This window comes from Phalacrocorax carbo, chromosome 6, assembly GCF_963921805.1.
Source record: "Phalacrocorax carbo chromosome 6, bPhaCar2.1, whole genome shotgun sequence".
Classification (NCBI taxonomy): domain Eukaryota; kingdom Metazoa; phylum Chordata; class Aves; order Suliformes; family Phalacrocoracidae; genus Phalacrocorax; species Phalacrocorax carbo.
Window position 1 is genome coordinate 30093518 of NC_087518.1, and position 6013 is coordinate 30099530.

General features: G+C 49.8%; 1 protein-coding gene across 3 annotated transcripts in view; it reads right to left on the reverse strand.

The window, feature by feature from the left end:
• RNF2 (ring finger protein 2) overlaps positions 1-5154 on the reverse strand; it is a 30140-nt gene extending 24986 nt beyond the window's left edge. The window contains exon 1 of one of the 3 annotated variants that reach the window (XM_064454381.1): positions 4903-5154. The gene's annotated coding sequence lies outside the window, so the exon portion shown is untranslated. Of the gene's footprint in view, positions 1-4477; positions 4707-4902 lie in introns of those variants that run through there. The other 2 variants (XM_064454380.1, XM_064454382.1) reach the window with 2 other exon arrangements.
• Positions 5155-6013: the final 859 nt, after the last annotated feature.

The following is a 6013-nucleotide window of genomic DNA, read 5'->3' on the forward strand; positions in this document are numbered from 1 at the left end:
CTTGGTGGCTCACTGGGGTTAAACCACGACACTGAATTATGCTTCCGAACCAGTGCTTTTGTTTTTATTGCACTTTCTTACCCTCACAGCACTGCTGGCACATTTTTTGAGGCTAACCAATTCCTTGCTGTCTCCCTGAAATAACAGCTCCCAGAAGTGAGAACTAACCTTATTGATTGGAGTGGTCAAGTTAGATGATTTCAATATCCCTGTTGTTAGTTTGCGGTTACTAGCTCAGCAGCAAAGGTTAGGTCTCTGGAAAACTAGCCTTCTACTTCCAGTTTTTACATTGGGAATGTAGAGAAACACAGTCCTTGACTGATGACTGTGCTGGTAGAAATCACTTCTATAGCTACAGTTACACCAGGGAAAAAAACACACAGAGCTGTATTTTACCCAACAGCTCCACCCACTTTTGGTGGAGCTTTGCAGTTTTAATACAACACCGTGCTCACCCAGATCAAAAAACCAAGTCTGCCAGAGGTATGCGCAGTCAAGGCTTCCAGGTTCCTTCCTGACAGTTGTGGTGGTCAGGCACCGCCAACATCAAAGCCTGCACTCTCTAACTGCAAACGTGAGGGTAACTTTAATAGGATCTTAATGAACACAAGCTAAAGAACCCATCTATTACTTCCATAGTTAATTTGCTAGAGTACTCTTCAGGGCTGTACCTCCTGCTCCCCGCACTTCACTGCGGCGGCTGTTCCAGCCTGCGGACGCCCCTCCTGAGCCCACAGCAGAACAGCTCACTCAGCAGCCAGTTGCAGAGACAGTGTAAAACTGAAGGCATGTTGAAATTACCACGCTAGACCCTGAACTCCCAATGCTTTAGGAGCTGGCACAGATCTGCTTCCACTTCCATTGGGAAACCAATGTGGGTTTGTTATTCTTCATTTCACCAACAGAAAAAAAAATGAAAGCCTGCTCATCAGCTCCTTGGACTACTGCTTTGGCTGCTCTGTTACAATGCTACAGGATCCAAGATGCTTCTAAGCAGATTTTAGGAAACATCATAGAAGCTGAAGCCAAATATGCTATAAATCAGGTGCACTGCTCTCCCCGGGCGACTGGGATCACATCAAGTGAGACACTTTGGTATCCTTCCCTTCCAGCATACAACATACCTACTATCCAATGAATTTATTAATATAAATGGCAGTAAGCTGAAACATTCTAATGAGTTTATATTGTGGAAGAAATTCTGATATCAGATCAAGAAATATGCTTGGATTTTTTTCAGTTTTTCCAGAGCACACATTTCCAGAGCCCATAACATATTAGGTAGCCACAAAAATTTCTCACCCACTTACCACTTATCACAGCGAAGCTAGCCACAACCAATAGCGATATAATTTTCTTAATGAGAACAAAAGACCGCTTAGTTATTAATAAACAGAAAATAAACTCCCCCACAACACTTGAGACACAAAAAGAAAGACTCAAGTGATCTTATATATGACTGACTTAATACCTGCAATAAATATGTAGAAGCAAAATCGTTAATTTGGCAACCAGACAGCTTTCATCTAAAGCCGGGTGACAGCTAACAATTTGTGTTTATTAAGACTCTCAAATAAAACTACATTTTGTAAACAGTAGTAGAGGAGCAATACTTACACAGTTTAAACACAGTAATCATCTGAAATAGTTTAATTTTATCCCTGAGTGGTAAAGAGTAAAAAATGGATTAGGTTTCTAATTAGTTAGCAGAATGCTACTGCTAACTCCCAGCTGTTCGCAAGACAGCTCCACGATGCAGAAGTGGGGGGGGAAGGCAGACAGGGATAATTCCTAAAATATTTCTCCACTGCAACAAGTCTGAACAGCTCCACAATACCGAATGCTGCTCATTCCTCAGAAAATTAAGCCTTTAAGGTCAGCTTCAAAGGCCAGTTATTTTCACCAACAACCAAGTTTAGGCTCAACAATATCCCTTCTCCAATCTCTTTTCTCTCTGATCGCATCATTATTAAACTGCTGATCTATCTAGTAAAAACAGGTAAAGGGATTTTAAGCAAGAAAAAAAGGTGGAAGGAAACCCTTTACTCTCGTGCTTCTTTCACGCATGTTCTCCGAACCGATGCTTCAGTAAGGGCAGATCCAGTGCTCCTTTTAAGAAAAATACAACTGAGCAGTTGCAGACTTAGGACTCATTTTTGAAGCTCCCTTTTCCCTCCCACATCACATTCTTTTTGTTAAGCAAGGGAAAGAAAAATGTTTAAAGAGAGCTGAAGAAATGTATGTAACCCAACATCTGTTTCACATATAAGACTGATGGCTTTCCTATAGGTGCCAACCACGTTTTATTCCATGATAACACAGCCCTGAAAAAAACAGAATTCTGCTCTAATCATCCAAGATGCACAACCAAGTCTTGATTCTCAACATATAAACACGCATCACTCTTAACGCACAAAGTGTCATTGATACAGGGAGGCCCATGGCATTTATCGTGCTGGTGCTTGCGTGTTACTAAAACTCTTAAGACACAACAGGCAGCGCTTTTCTTGGCAACTGCAGTAGGGCTGATTGTTCAAAGCTTTGATGCCAAAGGTCAAAATTTTAGCCACCGAAGAAGTTGAATTCCTCCAGTACAGAATCTGCATCCCACCACTATTATGAAGCTGAATGCAGAAAATAAAAAGGCATTTATTAAACACTGAAATGACAACTTGCAGGGTCAATAAGGTTTAATGATGTTCTAAACTTAATTATCATCACTGAAGCACACCGTAACAGTCAGATCCAGCCATAAAGCTTGCTACCCGACAGCGTGTCTCACGCTAACATCTGTCCAGTGAAAATTCCTACCAAAAACTGACAAAGCTAATCCTTCAAACAAATACATCTTTTAATGCAAAATATACTGCTTATCGGTATCTGCTACTTTCAAAGTGAGCGCCTCTGACTTAGCTGACAAGTTGAATGCCAGCTCTGAGCTTGACATGATGTATAAAAATGTCAAATTATGTCATTACCAAAGTTTTTAATGAAAACATCGATGAATATAAATGAGAGTACCTCTGCAGGGAACTCCTATGACAAACCGAGTCTTTGTCACTGAATGAATGACATATTTGATTAAAGAATTTTCCCCAAGCAAAAATAATTTCACCCACACAGCAGTCACGTTTTTTTCAAATGCAAGCAATTTCCTTTAATCCTTAAAAGCCTGCATGCAATGCATAGTTATTACACAGAGCTATAACCTCTTCCAAACAGGACTGGATTATGACTTATCATGCTGGAAATCAGCTTTCTCCACTAGCTGTCCTCTGGATTCCTATGGAATCAGGCATTCGATCTGATTATTTTCCATAGAAGACAGTCTGAAAAACAAATAGCTTAACAAAAATCCCAGGAAGAATATTGCTCAGCGTGTTTGTTTCATATATACACTGTGCCATGGGGTGGGTCCAAGGAAGACAAGCAATTTCAAAGAGCCAGCTGCCACAGACTATAAAAGTTGGCAAGAAACAGGTGCTAAATTCACATCAGAAGCAGCGAGAGTGAGCGTGAAGGGAGGAGACACATCTACAGCTCCCAACACAGCGTCTTTCTCCACCTGATGCCCTGTTGGAAACGCTGACATTTTCACAAGAGCAGTCAGGTCGTTCCCTGTATCATTTTATCAGCCTTGCAAATACTGTTCAGCACAGTGATGTGCACAGACTTCAGGAGAAACAAAAGACTGCGAATGCAGAGCAATAAATCATATTGAATGTTGTCTTTTAAGCGGGGACAATTTATTAAAACAACAATAACGGCTTATGAATCTGTTAATCAGCTCTCCCTTCCCAAGTATGGCATTTGGCAATGCCTTGTTCTCTGGGTTGGTGTTACGGTATGTGGTTGTGATACGGAGCTGTGTATGGTACCTCTCCCTGCAGCTTCCAGAGAGTGCGTGTGCACATACACGCAGGGATACACACACACACACGCACACATCCCCGCACCTGCGGGCTCGGCGGCGGCACGCCGGGATCCCCCTGGGGATGGTCCGGGGCTGACGATGCTCCCGGCGGCCCTGCCGCACCGCCGGGCTGGGGGGGAGCAGAGGGGCTCCGGGCACGTCCCGCGGCCCCACCGGCCACCGCAGCGTGCGGGGCCGGCAAGCGGGGGGCGAGCGGCCCCCGGCCCGGCGGGGACAGCCTGTCGGAGGGCTCGGGGCGAGCGGAGCCACCTGAGGGGCGACCGCCCAGCCGGGGCCGGGAGAGCCCGACCACGGCTGTCAGCCCCCGAGCCTGGAGAGGAGCCCCCCGCAGGACACCCCCGCCCCGCCGTGGCCATCACCTCAGGGACGCGCAGCCCGCTTCTCCGCCTCCCCCGCGCCAGGGCCGGGCACCGCTCCCAGCACCCCTCCGGGGCTCCCCGCCGCAGCCGGCGGCTCCGCATCATCCCCTGCCCCACCGCGGGGAGAGACCCGGCGGTACCGACCGCCACCGCAGCCCGGCCTGACCCACCGCCCTGTGCTCACCGCACTCCCGCCTCAGGCCGCCTCGCCGCGCCGCTCCCTCCCGTCACCCGCTCTCGCCGACGGAGAAGCCGCAGCCCCAGCAGCACAATATGGCGAGCGGCAACCTCCGCAATGGAGCTCGGGAAATAAGAGGGGAGTTACATATTCATGGCCGGGGCTGGGCAGGGGGAGCGCGGATGGGGTTGCCGAGACCGGGCCGCCTAGCGCCCTCCTCCCTCCTCGCCGGGGTGGTGGCGGTGGCGTCGGCGGCTGGGGGCCGCTCGCTGTTTTCCCCGCCTTCCCCGCACCTCAGCTCCCCGCCGCCCGTCCGCCCCGGCTCCCCGGCGCCTGACAGCCCCAGCGCCGCGCTCCCACCCTCCTTCCCCCGCCGCTGGTCCCGAGCGCCGGAGGATGCGGGGCTCCCCGCCGCCGCCGCCCTCCCGTACCTCAGCCCGCGGCCCTGGCTCTCCCACACCGCAGCCCCGCTTCGTGAAGGGCCCGTTACACCGGCGCCAAGCCCCCAAGCGAGCCGCGGGCCCCCTGCCCCGAGCCAGCAGCCGGCAGTGTCGCCCAGCGGGCGGGGTCCGGGGGGCGGCCGCCCTCCTTGAGGTAAAGCGGCGGCGGGCGATGGGTGCGATCCGCTATTTCCCCTCAGCGCCGCAGAGGAGGGGACGGGGGCGGCGGGTGTGAGGCTGCCGCAGCCCCGCTGCCTGCCCGGGAGCTGGCGGGTCGGCGTGAGGCGGTGCGGGTACCTGCGGGAGGAGCAAGGCGGGCGGGGTGGCCCAAGTGCCGGCTGACCCTGAGCAGCAGCTTGTGCCTCCCCTCGAGGTGAAGCGATGGAGTGAGGTTATTAAGTGGGCTTTGGGCAAGAGCCGGGGCTGCCAGCCTCAGGGCCCAGTGGGCTGACCGCATGGCCTTGACTAGCCTTCGCTGGGCTTTTCTTCCTGAACGTGCCCTCTAAACTCCACGGCTCTCGACTGGTCTTGCTCTCTGACACCTTTCTGAAGAGAGGAACCTGCTCGTAGGCCAGGAGGCGAAGCTGGAACCCTGGGCAGGACTGAGCCGTGAGGCTGGGGCAGCATGGCACCAAGCCCAAAGTAAAGACGTGCTGCTATCTTCACGCTCCTCAAGTGCCAGAGAATGAAGCAAGACTCGGTGTACTTGTATTTAAGACACAAAAATGCACGTTAGATGTTTTTAAGCGTCTCAAGTCTGCTCTGCAGTCGTAACGTGAAATAAGCATTTGTCTTTCGGTGTCTGTGTTTTAATGTTTGCTAAATTAAGATCGTTTTTATGAGCTTTGGGTCTTCAGGGGTTCCTTTATTGGTCTTGCCATTAACTGTTTTATAGCAAAAGCAAAGCAGAATGCTTAGTGTAATTAAATCTGGTGCGAGTAAAAAGTGAACAGAGATCACCTTGTGAGATGCAAATTTGAAGTAATACTTCAGTCTTTAATAATGCAGCAACATCATTTAAGATTATTCAATATGGCATATTTTAAGTTTTCCTAGAGTTTTACAGTTAATATTGTAATAATTGGAATATTAACAAAATCCT